The 17,296-nt window shown below is 47.2% G+C and overlaps 27 non-coding genes across 27 annotated transcripts; all 27 read left to right on the forward strand.

Annotated features, from left to right (window-relative positions):
* Positions 1-451: 451 nt before the first annotated feature.
* Positions 452-523, forward strand: TRNAD-GUC (transfer RNA aspartic acid (anticodon GUC)). Its single transcript has one exon. It is a non-coding gene; the product is annotated as a tRNA-Asp (tRNA).
* A 238-nt stretch (positions 524-761) lies between these two features.
* Positions 762-835, forward strand: TRNAI-AAU (transfer RNA isoleucine (anticodon AAU)). The gene has a single exon. It is a non-coding gene; the product is annotated as a tRNA-Ile (tRNA).
* Positions 836-1,709: 874 nt separating this feature from the next.
* Positions 1,710-1,781, forward strand: TRNAD-GUC (transfer RNA aspartic acid (anticodon GUC)). Its single transcript has one exon. It is a non-coding gene; the product is annotated as a tRNA-Asp (tRNA).
* A 237-nt stretch (positions 1,782-2,018) lies between these two features.
* TRNAI-AAU (transfer RNA isoleucine (anticodon AAU)) lies at positions 2,019-2,092 on the forward strand. The gene has a single exon. It is a non-coding gene; the product is annotated as a tRNA-Ile (tRNA).
* An 875-nt stretch (positions 2,093-2,967) lies between these two features.
* Positions 2,968-3,039, forward strand: TRNAD-GUC (transfer RNA aspartic acid (anticodon GUC)). Its single transcript has one exon. It is a non-coding gene; the product is annotated as a tRNA-Asp (tRNA).
* Positions 3,040-3,270: 231 nt separating this feature from the next.
* Positions 3,271-3,344, forward strand: TRNAI-AAU (transfer RNA isoleucine (anticodon AAU)). The gene has a single exon. It is a non-coding gene; the product is annotated as a tRNA-Ile (tRNA).
* An 873-nt stretch (positions 3,345-4,217) lies between these two features.
* On the forward strand, positions 4,218-4,289 carry TRNAD-GUC (transfer RNA aspartic acid (anticodon GUC)). Its single transcript has one exon. It is a non-coding gene; the product is annotated as a tRNA-Asp (tRNA).
* Positions 4,290-4,525: 236 nt separating this feature from the next.
* TRNAI-AAU (transfer RNA isoleucine (anticodon AAU)) lies at positions 4,526-4,599 on the forward strand. The gene has a single exon. It is a non-coding gene; the product is annotated as a tRNA-Ile (tRNA).
* An 874-nt stretch (positions 4,600-5,473) lies between these two features.
* On the forward strand, positions 5,474-5,545 carry TRNAD-GUC (transfer RNA aspartic acid (anticodon GUC)). Its single transcript has one exon. It is a non-coding gene; the product is annotated as a tRNA-Asp (tRNA).
* Positions 5,546-5,782: 237 nt separating this feature from the next.
* Positions 5,783-5,856, forward strand: TRNAI-AAU (transfer RNA isoleucine (anticodon AAU)). The gene has a single exon. It is a non-coding gene; the product is annotated as a tRNA-Ile (tRNA).
* Positions 5,857-6,730: 874 nt separating this feature from the next.
* On the forward strand, positions 6,731-6,802 carry TRNAD-GUC (transfer RNA aspartic acid (anticodon GUC)). Its single transcript has one exon. It is a non-coding gene; the product is annotated as a tRNA-Asp (tRNA).
* A 237-nt stretch (positions 6,803-7,039) lies between these two features.
* Positions 7,040-7,113, forward strand: TRNAI-AAU (transfer RNA isoleucine (anticodon AAU)). The gene has a single exon. It is a non-coding gene; the product is annotated as a tRNA-Ile (tRNA).
* An 873-nt stretch (positions 7,114-7,986) lies between these two features.
* Positions 7,987-8,058, forward strand: TRNAD-GUC (transfer RNA aspartic acid (anticodon GUC)). Its single transcript has one exon. It is a non-coding gene; the product is annotated as a tRNA-Asp (tRNA).
* Positions 8,059-8,291: 233 nt separating this feature from the next.
* On the forward strand, positions 8,292-8,365 carry TRNAI-AAU (transfer RNA isoleucine (anticodon AAU)). Its single transcript has one exon. It is a non-coding gene; the product is annotated as a tRNA-Ile (tRNA).
* Positions 8,366-9,238: 873 nt separating this feature from the next.
* Positions 9,239-9,310, forward strand: TRNAD-GUC (transfer RNA aspartic acid (anticodon GUC)). Its single transcript has one exon. It is a non-coding gene; the product is annotated as a tRNA-Asp (tRNA).
* A 237-nt stretch (positions 9,311-9,547) lies between these two features.
* On the forward strand, positions 9,548-9,621 carry TRNAI-AAU (transfer RNA isoleucine (anticodon AAU)). Its single transcript has one exon. It is a non-coding gene; the product is annotated as a tRNA-Ile (tRNA).
* Positions 9,622-10,495: 874 nt separating this feature from the next.
* On the forward strand, positions 10,496-10,567 carry TRNAD-GUC (transfer RNA aspartic acid (anticodon GUC)). Its single transcript has one exon. It is a non-coding gene; the product is annotated as a tRNA-Asp (tRNA).
* Positions 10,568-10,806: 239 nt separating this feature from the next.
* Positions 10,807-10,881, forward strand: TRNAI-AAU (transfer RNA isoleucine (anticodon AAU)). Its single transcript has one exon. It is a non-coding gene; the product is annotated as a tRNA-Ile (tRNA).
* Positions 10,882-11,755: 874 nt separating this feature from the next.
* On the forward strand, positions 11,756-11,827 carry TRNAD-GUC (transfer RNA aspartic acid (anticodon GUC)). Its single transcript has one exon. It is a non-coding gene; the product is annotated as a tRNA-Asp (tRNA).
* Positions 11,828-12,067: 240 nt separating this feature from the next.
* Positions 12,068-12,141, forward strand: TRNAI-AAU (transfer RNA isoleucine (anticodon AAU)). Its single transcript has one exon. It is a non-coding gene; the product is annotated as a tRNA-Ile (tRNA).
* Positions 12,142-13,015: 874 nt separating this feature from the next.
* TRNAD-GUC (transfer RNA aspartic acid (anticodon GUC)) lies at positions 13,016-13,087 on the forward strand. Its single transcript has one exon. It is a non-coding gene; the product is annotated as a tRNA-Asp (tRNA).
* A 1,185-nt stretch (positions 13,088-14,272) lies between these two features.
* TRNAD-GUC (transfer RNA aspartic acid (anticodon GUC)) lies at positions 14,273-14,344 on the forward strand. The gene has a single exon. It is a non-coding gene; the product is annotated as a tRNA-Asp (tRNA).
* Positions 14,345-14,582: 238 nt separating this feature from the next.
* On the forward strand, positions 14,583-14,656 carry TRNAI-AAU (transfer RNA isoleucine (anticodon AAU)). The gene has a single exon. It is a non-coding gene; the product is annotated as a tRNA-Ile (tRNA).
* An 873-nt stretch (positions 14,657-15,529) lies between these two features.
* TRNAD-GUC (transfer RNA aspartic acid (anticodon GUC)) lies at positions 15,530-15,601 on the forward strand. The gene has a single exon. It is a non-coding gene; the product is annotated as a tRNA-Asp (tRNA).
* A 240-nt stretch (positions 15,602-15,841) lies between these two features.
* TRNAI-AAU (transfer RNA isoleucine (anticodon AAU)) lies at positions 15,842-15,915 on the forward strand. The gene has a single exon. It is a non-coding gene; the product is annotated as a tRNA-Ile (tRNA).
* Positions 15,916-16,789: 874 nt separating this feature from the next.
* On the forward strand, positions 16,790-16,861 carry TRNAD-GUC (transfer RNA aspartic acid (anticodon GUC)). Its single transcript has one exon. It is a non-coding gene; the product is annotated as a tRNA-Asp (tRNA).
* A 234-nt stretch (positions 16,862-17,095) lies between these two features.
* On the forward strand, positions 17,096-17,169 carry TRNAI-AAU (transfer RNA isoleucine (anticodon AAU)). The gene has a single exon. It is a non-coding gene; the product is annotated as a tRNA-Ile (tRNA).
* The last annotated feature ends 127 nt before the right edge of the window (positions 17,170-17,296 follow it).

A 17,296-nucleotide genomic window follows, 5' to 3' on the forward strand; every position in this document is an offset into this window, starting at 1 on the left:
ATGTCAAAGTTTATTTGCGCTACTTCCTGCTTCTATTCAGTATTGAGGCTCCTGTATGTAGGGTAAAAATGGCTAATAACCACTTCTACTATCTCTTCGCCCTTGTTAAGGACACTAGATCCTTCTAGGGTCAGTGTGCTGCCTAGAAAAAACCGCTGTGTGAATGAGGCCATAGTTGTCAGCCGAGCAAAAGTTTGACTAAATCTCCCAGACACTATAGACAGCTTTGCCATCATTCGGATGTCTGCTGGCTGGCCCATTTCTCTCATCCAAAGGAGCACTGACTCTGGCCAGTGAGGGCAAAATGGCAGTTTTCTTCACAGTCTCACCTCTCTTATCTGAAAGTGCAAAAAAGGAAAAATGAGCAGGGCCCACAGTGGATCCTCTGAGCACTCACATGCCTCGTGTGCACTTTCTCGGAGTGTGATGTCAGAGGTTTCGACGCAGCCAATCCTCGTTAGTATAGTGGTGAGTATCCCCGCCTGTCACGCGGGAGACCGGGGTTCGATTCCCCGACGGGGAGGTTTCTTATGTTCTTGCCACTGCTACGTGAACCTGATTGATCCGGCAATATCTTCATAAGCAGGAGCTTTTGATCTTTTATTGTTCGACTGTCACGCGTTACATATGCGTCTACCACCAAAAGTCCCTACATGTGTGCTAAATCCATCCCCCCCCCCCCCCCCTAAAAAAAAAAAAAAAGGATCGCGCTCGTACAGCTTTCCATTTTTTTCCCGGCAGGGACGTAATGCCACACCCATGGCCGGTTAGCTCAGTTGGTTAGAGCGTGGTGCTAATAACGCCAAGGTCGCGGGTTCGATCCCCGTACGGGCCAGGAGCAGCTTTTTAGAGGTCATGTTCACTAGTTTCATCCCAGGTAGATCGATGCTGAAGCTGGTTTCTTCCGATTCCGCATTTTGCTCACAGTGTTTACCGTCTCGAATCGTGTGCCTAACTGATTTGCAGAAGTAGTTGTCTCTATGTTGTGGTGTTAATTGAAGCCTGTAGCAGGCATTTACTAACTATAGTTGGTGTGGATTTTGCTGTTGACATTTGTGTCATTGTTGATAAACTACACGGTGTCCTTGCTATTCAAGGACACCCCATCGACATGTCCTGCAGAAGAGCGGAGAAGAGGGAATTGTCTGCAGAGATGAGCAGAGCATGTCCAAAGTTATCATGGCATCTAGAACAGATGGAAACAAAAAGGATGAGAAAGACTCCAATAAGAGCAAACATCATCTATAAAGGTACCTGGATGTCAAAGTTTATTTGCGCTACTTCCTGCTTCTATTCAGTATTGAGGCTCCTGTATGTAGGGTAAAAATGGCTAATAACCACTTCTACTATCTCTTCGCCCTTGTTAAGGACACTAGATCCTTCTAGGGTCAGTGTGCTGCCTAGAAAAAACCGCTGTGTGAATGAGGCCATAGTTGTCAGCCGAGCAAAAGTTTGACTAAATCTCCCAGACACTATAGACAGCTTTGCCATCATTCGGATGTCTGCTGGCTGGCCCATTTCTCTCATCCAAAGGAGCACTGACTCTGGCCAGTGAGGGCAAAATGGCAGTTTTCTTCACAGTCTCACCTCTCTTATCTGAAAGTGCAAAAAAGGAAAAATGAGCAGGGCCCACAGTGGATCCTCTGAGCACTCACATGCCTCGTGTGCACTTTCTCGGAGTGTGATGTCAGAGGTTTCGACGCAGCCAATCCTCGTTAGTATAGTGGTGAGTATCCCCGCCTGTCACGCGGGAGACCGGGGTTCGATTCCCCGACGGGGAGGTTTCTTATGTTCTTGCCACTGCTACGTGAACCTGATTGATCCGGCAATATCTTCATAAGCAGGAGCTTTTGATCTTTTATTGTTCGACTGTCACGCGTTACATATGCGTCTAACCACCAAAAGTCCCTACATGTGTGCTAAATCCATCCCCCCCCCCCCCTAAAAAAAAAAAAAAAAGGATCGCGCTCGTACAGCTTTCCATTTTTTTCCCGGCAGGGACGTAATGCCACACCCATGGCCGGTTAGCTCAGTTGGTTAGAGCGTGGTGCTAATAACGCCAAGGTCGCGGGTTCGATCCCCGTACGGGCCAGGAGCAGCTTTTTAGAGGTCATGTTCACTAGTTTCATCCCAGGTAGATCGATGCTGAAGCTGGTTTCTTCCGATTCCGCATTTTGCTCACAGTGTTTACCGTCTCGAATCGTGTGCCTAACTGATTTGCAGAAGTAGTTGTCTCTATGTTGTGGTGTTAATTGAAGCCTGTAGCAGGCATTTACTAACTATAGTTGGTGTGGATTTTGCTGTTGACATTTGTGTCATTGTTGATAAACTACACGGTGTCCTTGCTATTCAAGGACACCCCATCGACATGTCCTGCAGAAGAGCGGAGAAGAGGGAATTGTCTGCAGAGATGAGCAGAGCATGTCCAAAGTTATCATGGCATCTAGAACAGATGGAAACAAAAAGGATGAGAAAGACTCCAATAAGAGCAAACATCATCTATAAAGGTACCTGGATGTCAAAGTTTATTTGCGCTACTTCCTGCTTCTATTCAGTATTGAGGCTCCTGTATGTAGGGTAAAAATGGCTAATAACCACTTCTACTATCTCTTCGCCCTTGTTAAGGACACTAGATCCTTCTAGGGTCAGTGTGCTGCCTAGAAAAAAACCGCTGTGTGAATGAGGCCATAGTTGTCAGCCGAGCAAAAGTTTGACTAAATCTCCCAGACACTATAGACAGCTTTGCCATCATTCGGATGTCTGCTGGCTGGCCCATTTCTCTCATCCAAAGGAGCACTGACTCTGGCCAGTGAGGGCAAAATGGCAGTTTTCTTCACAGTCTCACCTCTCTTATCTGAAAGTGCAAAAAAGGAAAAATGAGCAGGGCCCACAGTGGATCCTCTGAGCACTCACATGCCTCGTGTGCACTTTCTCGGAGTGTGATGTCAGAGGTTTCGACGCAGCCAATCCTCGTTAGTATAGTGGTGAGTATCCCCGCCTGTCACGCGGGAGACCGGGGTTCGATTCCCCGACGGGGAGGTTTCTTATGTTCTTGCCACTGCTACGTGAACCTGATTGATCCGGCAATATCTTCATAAGCAGGAGCTTTTGATCTTTTATTGTTCGACTGTCACGCGTTACATATGCGTCTACCACCAAAAGTCCCTACATGTGTGCTAAATCCATCCCCCCCCCCCTAAAAAAAAAAAAAAAGGATCGCGCTCGTACAGCTTTCCATTTTTTCCCGGCAGGGACGTAATGCCACACCATGGCCGGTTAGCTCAGTTGGTTAGAGCGTGGTGCTAATAACGCCAAGGTCGCGGGTTCGATCCCCGTACGGGCCAGGAGCAGCTTTTTAGAGGTCATGTTCACTAGTTTCATCCCAGGTAGATCGATGCTGAAGCTGGTTTCTTCCGATTCCGCATTTTGCTCACAGTGTTTACCGTCTCGAATCGTGTGCCTAACTGATTTGCAGAAGTAGTTGTCTCTATGTTGTGGTGTTAATTGAAGCCTGTAGCAGGCATTTACTAACTATAGTTGGTGTGGATTTTGCTGTTGACATTTGTGTCATTGTTGATAAACTACACGGTGTCCTTGCTATTCAAGGACACCCCATCGACATGTCCTGCAGAAGAGCGGAGAAGAGGGAATTGTCTGCAGAGATGAGCAGAGCATGTCCAAAGTTATCATGGCATCTAGAACAGATGGAAACAAAAAGGATGAGAAAGACTCCAATAAGAGCAAACATCATCTATAAAGGTACCTGGATGTCAAGTTTATTTGCGCTACTTCCTGCTTCTATTCAGTATTGAGGCTCCTGTATGTAGGGTAAAAATGGCTAATAACCACTTCTACTATCTCTTCGCCCTTGTTAAGGACACTAGATCCTTCTAGGGTCAGTGTGCTGCCTAGAAAAAACCGCTGTGTGAATGAGGCCATAGTTGTCAGCCGAGCAAAAGTTTGACTAAATCTCCCAGACACTATAGACAGCTTTGCCATCATTCGGATGTCTGCTGGCTGGCCCATTTCTCTCATCCAAAGGAGCACTGACTCTGGCCAGTGAGGGCAAAATGGCAGTTTTCTTCACAGTCTCACCTCTCTTATCTGAAAGTGCAAAAAAGGAAAAATGAGCAGGGCCCACAGTGGATCCTCTGAGCACTCACATGCCTCGTGTGCACTTTCTCGGAGTGTGATGTCAGAGGTTTCGACGCAGCCAATCCTCGTTAGTATAGTGGTGAGTATCCCCGCCTGTCACGCGGGAGACCGGGGTTCGATTCCCCGACGGGGAGGTTTCTTATGTTCTTGCCACTGCTACGTGAACCTGATTGATCCGGCAATATCTTCATAAGCAGGAGCTTTTGATCTTTTATTGTTCGACTGTCACGCGTTACATATGCGTCTACCACCAAAAGTCCCTACATGTGTGCTAAATCCATCCCCCCCCCCCCCCCTAAAAAAAAAAAAAAGGATCGCGCTCGTACAGCTTTCCATTTTTTTCCCGGCAGGGACGTAATGCCACACCCATGGCCGGTTAGCTCAGTTGGTTAGAGCGTGGTGCTAATAACGCCAAGGTCGCGGGTTCGATCCCCGTACGGGCCAGGAGCAGCTTTTTAGAGGTCATGTTCACTAGTTTCATCCCAGGTAGATCGATGCTGAAGCTGGTTTCTTCCGATTCCGCATTTTGCTCACAGTGTTTACCGTCTCGAATCGTGTGCCTAACTGATTTGCAGAAGTAGTTGTCTCTATGTTGTGGTGTTAATTGAAGCCTGTAGCAGGCATTTACTAACTATAGTTGGTGTGGATTTTGCTGTTGACATTTGTGTCATTGTTGATAAACTACACGGTGTCCTTGCTATTCAAGGACACCCCATCGACATGTCCTGCAGAAGAGCGGAGAAGAGGGAATTGTCTGCAGAGATGAGCAGAGCATGTCCAAAGTTATCATGGCATCTAGAACAGATGGAAACAAAAAGGATGAGAAAGACTCCAATAAGAGCAAACATCATCTATAAAGGTACCTGGATGTCAAAGTTTATTTGCGCTACTTCCTGCTTCTATTCAGTATTGAGGCTCCTGTATGTAGGGTAAAAATGGCTAATAACCACTTCTACTATCTCTTCGCCCTTGTTAAGGACACTAGATCCTTCTAGGGTCAGTGTGCTGCCTAGAAAAAACCGCTGTGTGAATGAGGCCATAGTTGTCAGCCGAGCAAAAGTTTGACTAAATCTCCCAGACACTATAGACAGCTTTGCCATCATTCGGATGTCTGCTGGCTGGCCCATTTCTCTCATCCAAAGGAGCACTGACTCTGGCCAGTGAGGGCAAAATGGCAGTTTTCTTCACAGTCTCACCTCTCTTATCTGAAAGTGCAAAAAAGGAAAAATGAGCAGGGCCCACAGTGGATCCTCTGAGCACTCACATGCCTCGTGTGCACTTTCTCGGAGTGTGATGTCAGAGGTTTCGACGCAGCCAATCCTCGTTAGTATAGTGGTGAGTATCCCCGCCTGTCACGCGGGAGACCGGGGTTCGATTCCCCGACGGGGAGGTTTCTTATGTTCTTGCCACTGCTACGTGAACCTGATTGATCCGGCAATATCTTCATAAGCAGGAGCTTTTGATCTTTTATTGTTCGACTGTCACGCGTTACATATGCGTCTACCACCAAAAGTCCCTACATGTGTGCTAAATCCATCCCCCCCCCCCCCCCTAAAAAAAAAAAAAAAGGATCGCGCTCGTACAGCTTTCCATTTTTTTCCCGGCAGGGACGTAATGCCACACCCATGGCCGGTTAGCTCAGTTGGTTAGAGCGTGGTGCTAATAACGCCAAGGTCGCGGGTTCGATCCCCGTACGGGCCAGGAGCAGCTTTTTAGAGGTCATGTTCACTAGTTTCATCCCAGGTAGATCGATGCTGAAGCTGGTTTCTTCCGATTCCGCATTTTGCTCACAGTGTTTACCGTCTCGAATCGTGTGCCTAACTGATTTGCAGAAGTAGTTGTCTCTATGTTGTGGTGTTAATTGAAGCCTGTAGCAGGCATTTACTAACTATAGTTGGTGTGGATTTTGCTGTTGACATTTGTGTCATTGTTGATAAACTACACGGTGTCCTTGCTATTCAAGGACACCCCATCGACATGTCCTGCAGAAGAGCGGAGAAGAGGGAATTGTCTGCAGAGATGAGCAGAGCATGTCCAAAGTTATCATGGCATCTAGAACAGATGGAAACAAAAAGGATGAGAAAGACTCCAATAAGAGCAAACATCATCTATAAAGGTACCTGGATGTCAAAGTTTATTTGCGCTACTTCCTGCTTCTATTCAGTATTGAGGCTCCTGTATGTAGGGTAAAAATGGCTAATAACCACTTCTACTATCTCTTCGCCCTTGTTAAGGACACTAGATCCTTCTAGGGTCAGTGTGCTGCCTAGAAAAAACCGCTGTGTGAATGAGGCCATAGTTGTCAGCCGAGCAAAAGTTTGACTAAATCTCCCAGACACTATAGACAGCTTTGCCATCATTCGGATGTCTGCTGGCTGGCCCATTTCTCTCATCCAAAGGAGCACTGACTCTGGCCAGTGAGGGCAAAATGGCAGTTTTCTTCACAGTCTCACCTCTCTTATCTGAAAGTGCAAAAAAGGAAAAATGAGCAGGGCCCACAGTGGATCCTCTGAGCACTCACATGCCTCGTGTGCACTTTCTCGGAGTGTGATGTCAGAGGTTTCGACGCAGCCAATCCTCGTTAGTATAGTGGTGAGTATCCCCGCCTGTCACGCGGGAGACCGGGGTTCGATTCCCCGACGGGGAGGTTTCTTATGTTCTTGCCACTGCTACGTGAACCTGATTGATCCGGCAATATCTTCATAAGCAGGAGCTTTTGATCTTTTATTGTTCGACTGTCACGCGTTACATATGCGTCTACCACCAAAAGTCCCTACATGTGTGCTAAATCCATCCCCCCCCCCCCCCCTAAAAAAAAAAAAAAAGGATCGCGCTCGTACAGCTTTCCATTTTTTTCCCGGCAGGGACGTAATGCCACACCCATGGCCGGTTAGCTCAGTTGGTTAGAGCGTGGTGCTAATAACGCCAAGGTCGCGGGTTCGATCCCCGTACGGGCCAGGAGCAGCTTTTTAGAGGTCATGTTCACTAGTTTCATCCCAGGTAGATCGATGCTGAAGCTGGTTTCTTCCGATTCCGCATTTTGCTCACAGTGTTTACCGTCTCGAATCGTGTGCCTAACTGATTTGCAGAAGTAGTTGTCTCTATGTTGTGGTGTTAATTGAAGCCTGTAGCAGGCATTTACTAACTATAGTTGGTGTGGATTTTGCTGTTGACATTTGTGTCATTGTTGATAAACTACACGGTGTCCTTGCTATTCAAGGACACCCCATCGACATGTCCTGCAGAAGAGCGGAGAAGAGGGAATTGTCTGCAGAGATGAGCAGAGCATGTCCAAAGTTATCATGGCATCTAGAACAGATGGAAACAAAAAGGATGAGAAAGACTCCAATAAGAGCAAACATCATCTATAAAGGTACCTGGATGTCAAAGTTTATTTGCGCTACTTCCTGCTTCTATTCAGTATTGAGGCTCCTGTATGTAGGGTAAAAATGGCTAATAACCACTTCTACTATCTCTTCGCCCTTGTTAAGGACACTAGATCCTTCTAGGGTCAGTGTGCTGCCTAGAAAAAACGCTGTGTGAATGAGGCCATAGTTGTCAGCCGAGCAAAAGTTTGACTAAATCTCCCAGACACTATAGACAGCTTTGCCATCATTCGGATGTCTGCTGGCTGGCCCATTTCTCTCATCCAAAGGAGCACTGACTCTGGCCAGTGAGGGCAAAATGGCAGTTTTCTTCACAGTCTCACCTCTCTTATCTGAAAGTGCAAAAAAGGAAAAATGAGCAGGGCCCACAGTGGATCCTCTGAGCACTCACATGCCTCGTGTGCACTTTCTCGGAGTGTGATGTCAGAGGTTTCGACGCAGCCAATCCTCGTTAGTATAGTGGTGAGTATCCCCGCCTGTCACGCGGGAGACCGGGGTTCGATTCCCCGACGGGGAGGTTTCTTATGTTCTTGCCACTGCTACGTGAACCTGATTGATCCGGCAATATCTTCATAAGCAGGAGCTTTTGATCTTTTATTGTTCGACTGTCACGCGTTACATATGCGTCTACCACCAAAAGTCCCTACATGTGTGCTAAATCCATCCCCCCCCCCCCTAAAAAAAAAAAAAAGGATCGCGCTCGTACAGCTTTCCATTTTTTTCCCGGCAGGGACGTAATGCCACACCCATGGCCGGTTAGCTCAGTTGGTTAGAGCGTGGTGCTAATAACGCCAAGGTCGCGGGTTCGATCCCCGTACGGGCCAGGAGCAGCTTTTTAGAGGTCATGTTCACTAGTTTCATCCCAGGTAGATCGATGCTGAAGCTGGTTTCTTCCGATTCCGCATTTTGCTCACAGTGTTTACCGTCTCGAATCGTGTGCCTAACTGATTTGCAGAAGTAGTTGTCTCTATGTTGTGGTGTTAATTGAAGCCTGTAGCAGGCATTTACTAACTATAGTTGGTGTGGATTTTGCTGTTGACATTTGTGTCATTGTTGATAAACTACACGGTGTCCTTGCTATTCAAGGACACCCCATCGACATGTCCTGCAGAAGAGCGGAGAAGAGGGAATTGTCTGCAGAGATGAGCAGAGCATGTCCAAAGTTATCATGGCATCTAGAACAGATGGAAACAAAAAGGATGAGAAAGACTCCAATAAGAGCAAACATCATCTATAAAGGTACCTGGATGTCAAAGTTTATTTGCGCTACTTCCTGCTTCTATTCAGTATTGAGGCTCCTGTATGTAGGGTAAAAATGGCTAATAACCACTTCTACTATCTCTTCGCCCTTGTTAAGGACACTAGATCCTTCTAGGGTCAGTGTGCTGCCTAGAAAAAACCGCTGTGTGAATGAGGCCATAGTTGTCAGCCGAGCAAAAGTTTGACTAAATCTCCCAGACACTATAGACAGCTTTGCCATCATTCGGATGTCTGCTGGCTGGCCCATTTCTCTCATCCAAAGGAGCACTGACTCTGGCCAGTGAGGGCAAAATGGCAGTTTTCTTCACAGTCTCACCTCTCTTATCTGAAAGTGCAAAAAAGGAAAATGAGCAGGGCCCACAGTGGATCCTCTGAGCACTCACATGCCTCGTGTGCACTTTCTCGGAGTGTGATGTCAGAGGTTTCGACGCAGCCAATCCTCGTTAGTATAGTGGTGAGTATCCCCGCCTGTCACGCGGGAGACCGGGGTTCGATTCCCCGACGGGGAGGTTTCTTATGTTCTTGCCACTGCTACGTGAACCTGATTGATCCGGCAATATCTTCATAAGCAGGAGCTTTTGATCTTTTATTGTTCGACTGTCACGCGTTACATATGCGTCTACCACCAAAAGTCCCTACATGTGTGCTAAATCCATCCCCCCCCCCCCCCCTAAAAAAAAAAAAAAAGGATCGCGCTCGTACAGCTTTCCATTTTTTTCCCGGCAGGGACGTAATGCCACACCCATGGCCGGTTAGCTCAGTTGGTTAGAGCGTGGTGCTAATAACGCCAAGGTCGCGGGTTCGATCCCCGTACGGGCCAGGAGCAGCTTTTTAGAGGTCATGTTCACTAGTTTCATCCCAGGTAGATCGATGCTGAAGCTGGTTTCTTCCGATTCCGCATTTTGCTCACAGTGTTTACCGTCTCGAATCGTGTGCCTAACTGATTTGCAGAAGTAGTTGTCTCTATGTTGTGGTGTTAATTGAAGCCTGTAGCAGGCATTTACTAACTATAGTTGGTGTGGATTTTGCTGTTGACATTTGTGTCATTGTTGATAAACTACACGGTGTCCTTGCTATTCAAGGACACCCCATCGACATGTCCTGCAGAAGAGCGGAGAAGAGGGAATTGTCTGCAGAGATGAGCAGAGCATGTCCAAAGTTATCATGGCATCTAGAACAGATGGAAACAAAAAGGATGAGAAAGACTCCAATAAGAGCAAACATCATCTATAAAGGTACCTGGATGTCAAAGTTTATTTGCGCTACTTCCTGCTTCTATTCAGTATTGAGGCTCCTGTATGTAGGGTAAAAATGGCTAATAACCACTTCTACTATCTCTTCGCCCTTGTTAAGGACACTAGATCCTTCTAGGGTCAGTGTGCTGCCTAGAAAAAACCGCTGTGTGAATGAGGCCATAGTTGTCAGCCGAGCAAAAGTTTGACTAAATCTCCCAGACACTATAGACAGCTTTGCCATCATTCGGATGTCTGCTGGCTGGCCCATTTCTCTCATCCAAAGGAGCACTGACTCTGGCCAGTGAGGGCAAAATGGCAGTTTTCTTCACAGTCTCACCTCTCTTATCTGAAAGTGCAAAAAAGGAAAAATGAGCAGGGCCCACAGTGGATCCTCTGAGCACTCACATGCCTCGTGTGCACTTTCTCGGAGTGTGATGTCAGAGGTTTCGACGCAGCCAATCCTCGTTAGTATAGTGGTGAGTATCCCCGCCTGTCACGCGGGAGACCGGGGTTCGATTCCCCGACGGGGAGGTTTCTTATGTTCTTGCCACTGCTACGTGAACCTGATTGATCCGGCAATATCTTCATAAGCAGGAGCTTTTGATCTTTTATTGTTCGACTGTCACGCGTTACATATGCGTCTACCACCAAAAGTCCCTACATGTGTGCTAAATCCATCCCCCCCCCCCCCCCCTAAAAAAAAAAAAAAAAGGATCGCGCTCGTACAGCTTTCCATTTTTTTCCCGGCAGGGACGTAATGCCACACCCATGGCCGGTTAGCTCAGTTGGTTAGAGCGTGGTGCTAATAACGCCAAGGTCGCGGGGTTCGATCCCCGTACGGGCCAGGAGCAGCTTTTTAGAGGTCATGTTCACTAGTTTCATCCCAGGTAGATCGATGCTGAAGCTGGTTTCTTCCGATTCCGCATTTTGCTCACAGTGTTTACCGTCTCGAATCGTGTGCCTAACTGATTTGCAGAAGTAGTTGTCTCTATGTTGTGGTGTTAATTGAAGCCTGTAGCAGGCATTTACTAACTATAGTTGGTGTGGATTTTGCTGTTGACATTTGTGTCATTGTTGATAAACTACACGGTGTCCTTGCTATTCAAGGACACCCCATCGACATGTCCTGCAGAAGAGCGGAGAAGAGGGAATTGTCTGCAGAGATGAGCAGAGCATGTCCAAAGTTATCATGGCATCTAGAACAGATGGAAACAAAAAGGATGAGAAAGACTCCAATAAGAGCAAACATCATCTATAAAGGTACCTGGATGTCAAAGTTTATTTGCGCTACTTCCTGCTTCTATTCAGTATTGAGGCTCCTGTATGTAGGGTAAAAATGGCTAATAACCACTTCTACTATCTCTTCGCCCTTGTTAAGGACACTAGATCCTTCTAGGGTCAGTGTGCTGCCTAGAAAAAACCGCTGTGTGAATGAGGCCATAGTTGTCAGCCGAGCAAAAGTTTGACTAAATCTCCCAGACACTATAGACAGCTTTGCCATCATTCGGATGTCTGCTGGCTGGCCCATTTCTCTCATCCAAAGGAGCACTGACTCTGGCCAGTGAGGGCAAAATGGCAGTTTTCTTCACAGTCTCACCTCTCTTATCTGAAAGTGCAAAAAAGGAAAAATGAGCAGGGCCCACAGTGGATCCTCTGAGCACTCACATGCCTCGTGTGCACTTTCTCGGAGTGTGATGTCAGAGGTTTCGACGCAGCCAATCCTCGTTAGTATAGTGGTGAGTATCCCCGCCTGTCACGCGGGAGACCGGGGTTCGATTCCCCGACGGGGAGGTTTCTTATGTTCTTGCCACTGCTACGTGAACCTGATTGATCCGGCAATATCTTCATAAGCAGGAGCTTTTGATCTTTTATTGTTCGACTGTCACGCGTTACATATGCGTCTACCACCAAAAGTCCCTACATGTGTGCTAAATCCATCCCCCCCCCCCCCCCCCCTAAAAAAAAAAAAAAAGGATCGCGCTCGTACAGCTTTCCATTTTTTTCCCGGCAGGGACGTAATGCCACACCCATGGCCGGTTAGCTCAGTTGGTTAGAGCGTGGTGCTAATAACGCCAAGGTCGCGGGTTCGATCCCCGTACGGGCCAGGAGCAGCTTTTTAGAGGTCATGTTCACTAGTTTCATCCCAGGTAGATCGATGCTGAAGCTGGTTTCTTCCGATTCCGCATTTTGCTCACAGTGTTTACCGTCTCGAATCGTGTGCCTAACTGATTTGCAGAAGTAGTTGTCTCTATGTTGTGGTGTTAATTGAAGCCTGTAGCAGGCATTTACTAACTATAGTTGGTGTGGATTTTGCTGTTGACATTTGTGTCATTGTTGATAAACTACACGGTGTCCTTGCTATTCAAGGACACCCCATCGACATGTCCTGCAGAAGAGCGGAGAAGAGGGAATTGTCTGCAGAGATGAGCAGAGCATGTCCAAAGTTATCATGGCATCTAGAACAGATGGAAACAAAAAGGATGAGAAAGACTCCAATAAGAGCAAACATCATCTATAAAGGTACCTGGATGTCAAAGTTTATTTGCGCTACTTCCTGCTTCTATTCAGTATTGAGGCTCCTGTATGTAGGGTAAAAATGGCTAATAACCACTTCTACTATCTCTTCGCCCTTGTTAAGGACACTAGATCCTTCTAGGGTCAGTGTGCTGCCTAGAAAAAACCGCTGTGTGAATGAGGCCATAGTTGTCAGCCGAGCAAAAGTTTGACTAAATCTCCCAGACACTATAGACAGCTTTGCCATCATTCGGATGTCTGCTGGCTGGCCCATTTCTCTCATCCAAAGGAGCACTGACTCTGGCCAGTGAGGGCAAAATGGCAGTTTTCTTCACAGTCTCACCTCTCTTATCTGAAAGTGCAAAAAAGGAAAAATGAGCAGGGCCCACAGTGGATCCTCTGAGCACTCACATGCCTCGTGTGCACTTTCTCGGAGTGTGATGTCAGAGGTTTCGACGCAGCCAATCCTCGTTAGTATAGTGGTGAGTATCCCCGCCTGTCACGCGGGAGACCGGGGTTCGATTCCCCGACGGGGAGGTTTCTTATGTTCTTGCCACTGCTACGTGAACCTGATTGATCCGGCAATATCTTCATAAGCAGGAGCTTTTGATCTTTTATTGTTCGACTGTCACGCGTTACATATGCGTCTACCACCAAAAGTCCCTACATGTGTGCTAAATCCATCCCCCCCCCCCCCCCCTAAAAAAAAAAAAAAAGGATCGCGCTCGTACAGCTTTCCATTTTTTTCCCGGCAGGGACGTAATGCCACACCCATGGCCGGTTAGCTCAGTTGGTTAGAGCGTGGTGCTAATAACGCCAAGGTCGCGGTTCGATCCCCGTACGGGCCAGGAGCAGCTTTTTAGAGGTCATGTTCACTAGTTTCATCCCAGGTAGATCGATGCTGAAGCTGGTTTCTTCCGATTCCGCATTTTGCTCACAGTGTTTACCGTCTCGAATCGTGTGCCTAACTGATTTGCAGAAGTAGTTGTCTCTATGTTGTGGTGTTAATTGAAGCCTGTAGCAGGCATTTACTAACTATAGTTGGTGTGGATTTTGCTGTTGACATTTGTGTCATTGTTGATAAACTACACGGTGTCCTTGCTATTCAAGGACACCCCATCGACATGTCCTGCAGAAGAGCGGAGAAGAGGGAATTGTCTGCAGAGATGAGCAGAGCATGTCCAAAGTTATCATGGCATCTAGAACAGATGGAAACAAAAAGGATGAGAAAGACTCCAATAAGAGCAAACATCATCTATAAAGGTACCTGGATGTCAAAGTTTATTTGCGCTACTTCCTGCTTCTATTCAGTATTGAGGCTCCTGTATGTAGGGTAAAAATGGCTAATAACCACTTCTACTATCTCTTCGCCCTTGTTAAGGACACTAGATCCTTCTAGGGTCAGTGTGCTGCCTAGAAAAAACCGCTGTGTGAATGAGGCCATAGTTGTCAGCCGAGCAAAAGTTTGACTAAATCTCCCAGACACTATAGACAGCTTTGCCATCATTCGGATGTCTGCTGGCTGGCCCATTTCTCTCATCCAAAGGAGCACTGACTCTGGCCAGTGAGGGCAAAATGGCAGTTTTCTTCACAGTCTCACCTCTCTTATCTGAAAGTGCAAAAAAGGAAAAATGAGCAGGGCCCACAGTGGATCCTCTGAGCACTCACATGCCTCGTGTGCACTTTCTCGGAGTGTGATGTCAGAGGTTTCGACGCAGCCAATCCTCGTTAGTATAGTGGTGAGTATCCCCGCCTGTCACGCGGGAGACCGGGGTTCGATTCCCCGACGGGGAGGTTTCTTATGTTCTTGCCACTGCTACGTGAACCTGATTGATCCGGCAATATCTTCATAAGCAGGAGCTTTTGATCTTTTATTGTTCGACTGTCACGCGTTACATATGCGTCTACCACCAAAAGTCCCTACATGTGTGCTAAATCCATCCCCCCCCCCCCCCCCTAAAAAAAAAAAAAAAGGATCGCGCTCGTACAGCTTTCCATTTTTTTCCCGGCAGGGACGTAATGCCACACCCATGGCCGGTTAGCTCAGTTGGTTAGAGCGTGGTGCTAATAACGCCAAGGTCGCGGGTTCGATCCCCGTACGGGCCAGGAGCAGCTTTTTAGAGGTCATGTTCACTAGTTTCATCCCAGGTAGATCGATGCTGAAGCTGGTTTCTTCCGATTCCGCATTTTGCTCACAGTGTTTACCGTCTCGAATCGTGTGCCTAACTGATTTGCAGAAGTAGTTGTCTCTATGTTGTGGTGTTAATTGAAGCCTGTAGCAGGCATTTACTAACTATAGTTGGTGTGGATTTTGCTGTTGACATTTGTGTCATTGTTGATAAACTACACGGTGTCCTTGCTATTCAAGGACACCCCATCGACATGTCCTGCAGAAGAGCGGAGAAGAGGGAATTGTCTGCAGAGATGAGCAGAGCATGTCCAAAGTTATCATGGCATCTAGAACAGATGGAAACAAAAAGGATGAGAAAGACTCCAATAAGAGCAAACATCATCTATAAAGGTACCTGGATGTCAAAGTTATTTGCGCTACTTCCTGCTTCTATTCAGTATTGAGGCTCCTGTATGTAGGGTAAAAATGGCTAATAACCACTTCTACTATCTCTTCGCCCTTGTTAAGGACACTAGATCCTTCTAGGGTCAGTGTGCTGCCTAGAAAAAACCGCTGTGTGAATGAGGCCATAGTTGTCAGCCGAGCAAAAGTTTGACTAAATCTCCCAGACACTATAGACAGCTTTGCCATCATTCGGATGTCTGCTGGCTGGCCCATTTCTCTCATCCAAAGGAGCACTGACTCTGGCCAGTGAGGGCAAAATGGCAGTTTTCTTCACAGTCTCACCTCTCTTATCTGAAAGTGCAAAAAAGGAAAAATGAGCAGGGCCCACAGTGGATCCTCTGAGCACTCACATGCCTCGTGTGCACTTTCTCGGAGTGTGATGTCAGAGGTTTCGACGCAGCCAATCCTCGTTAGTATAGTGGTGAGTATCCCCGCCTGTCACGCGGGAGACCGGGGTTCGATTCCCCGACGGGGAGGTTTCTTATGTTCTTGCCACTGCTACGTGAACCTGATTGATCCGGCAATATCTTCATAAGCAGGAGCTTTTGATCTTTTATTGTTCGACTGTCACGCGTTACATATGCGTCTACCACCAAAAGTCCCTACATGTGTGCTAAATCCATCCCCCCCCCCCCCCCCCTAAAAAAAAAAAAAAAAGGATCGCGCTCGTACAGCTTTCCATTTTTTTCCCGGCAGGGACGTAATGCCACACCCATGGCCGGTTAGCTCAGTTGGTTAGAGCGTGGTGCTAATAACGCCAAGGTCGCGGGTTCGATCCCCGTACGGGCCAGGAGCAGCTTTTTAGAGGTCATGTTCACTAGTTTCATCCCAGGTAGATCGATGCTGAAGCTGGTTTCTTCCGATTCCGCATTTTGCTCACAGTGTTTACCGTCTCGAATCGTGTGCCTAACTGATTTGCAGAAGTAGTTGTCTCTATGTTGTGGTGTTAATTGAAGCCTGTAGCAGGCATTTACTAACTATAGTTGGTGTGGATTTTGCTGTTGACATTTGTGTCATTGTTGATAAACTACACGGTGTCCTTGCTATTCAAGGACACCCCATCGACATGTCCTGCAGAAGAGCGGAGAAGAGGGAATTGTCTGCAGAGATGAGCAGAGCATGTCCAAAGTTATCATGGCATCTAGAACAGATGGAAACAAAAAGGATGAGAAAGACTCCAATAAGAGCAAACATCATCTATAAAGGTACCTGGATGTCAAAGTTTATTTGCGCTACTTCCTGCTTCTATTCAGTATTGAGGCTCCTGTATGTAGGGTAAAAATGGCTAATAACCACTTCTACTATCTCTTCGCCCTTGTTAAGGACACTAGATCCTTCTAGGGTCAGTGTGCTGCCTAGAAAAAACCGCTGTGTGAATGAGGCCATAGTTGTCAGCCGAGCAAAAGTTTGACTAAATCTCCCAGACACTATAGACAGCTTTGCCATCATTCGGATGTCTGCTGGCTGGCCCATTTCTCTCATCCAAAGGAGCACTGACTCTGGCCAGTGAGGGCAAAATGGCAGTTTTCTTCACAGTCTCACCTCTCTTATCTGAAAGTGCAAAAAAGGAAAAATGAGCAGGGCCCACAGTGGATCCTCTGAGCACTCACATGCCTCGTGTGCACTTTCTCGGAGTGTGATGTCAGAGGTTTCGACGCAGCCAATCCTCGTTAGTATAGTGGTGAGTATCCCCGCCTGTCACGCGGGAGACCGGGGTTCGATTCCCCGACGGGGAGGTTTCTTATGTTCTTGCCACTGCTACGTGAACCTGATTGATCCGGCAATATCTTCATAAGCAGGAGCTTTTGATCTTTTATTGTTCGACTGTCACGCGTTACATATGCGTCTACCACCAAAAGTCCCTACATGTGTGCTAAATCCATCCCCCCCCCCCCTAAAAAAAAAAAAAAAGGATCGCGCTCGTACAGCTTTCCATTTTTTTCCCGGCAGGGACGTAATGCCACACCCATGGCCGGTTAGCTCAGTTGGTTAGAGCGTGGTGCTAATAACGCCAAGGTCGCGGGTTCGATCCCCGTACGGGCCAGGAGCAGCTTTTTAGAGGTCATGTTCACTAGTTTCATCCCAGGTAGATCGATGCTGAAGCTGGTTTCTTCCGATTCCGCATTTTGCTCACAGTGTTTACCGTCTCGAATCGTGTGCCTAACTGATTT

The sequence above is a fragment of the Dendrobates tinctorius genome, unplaced genomic scaffold (genome assembly GCF_039654945.1).
Source record: "Dendrobates tinctorius isolate UK_male_01 unplaced genomic scaffold, ASM3965494v1 ptg000688l, whole genome shotgun sequence".
Lineage (NCBI taxonomy): Eukaryota > Metazoa > Chordata > Amphibia > Anura > Dendrobatidae > Dendrobates > Dendrobates tinctorius.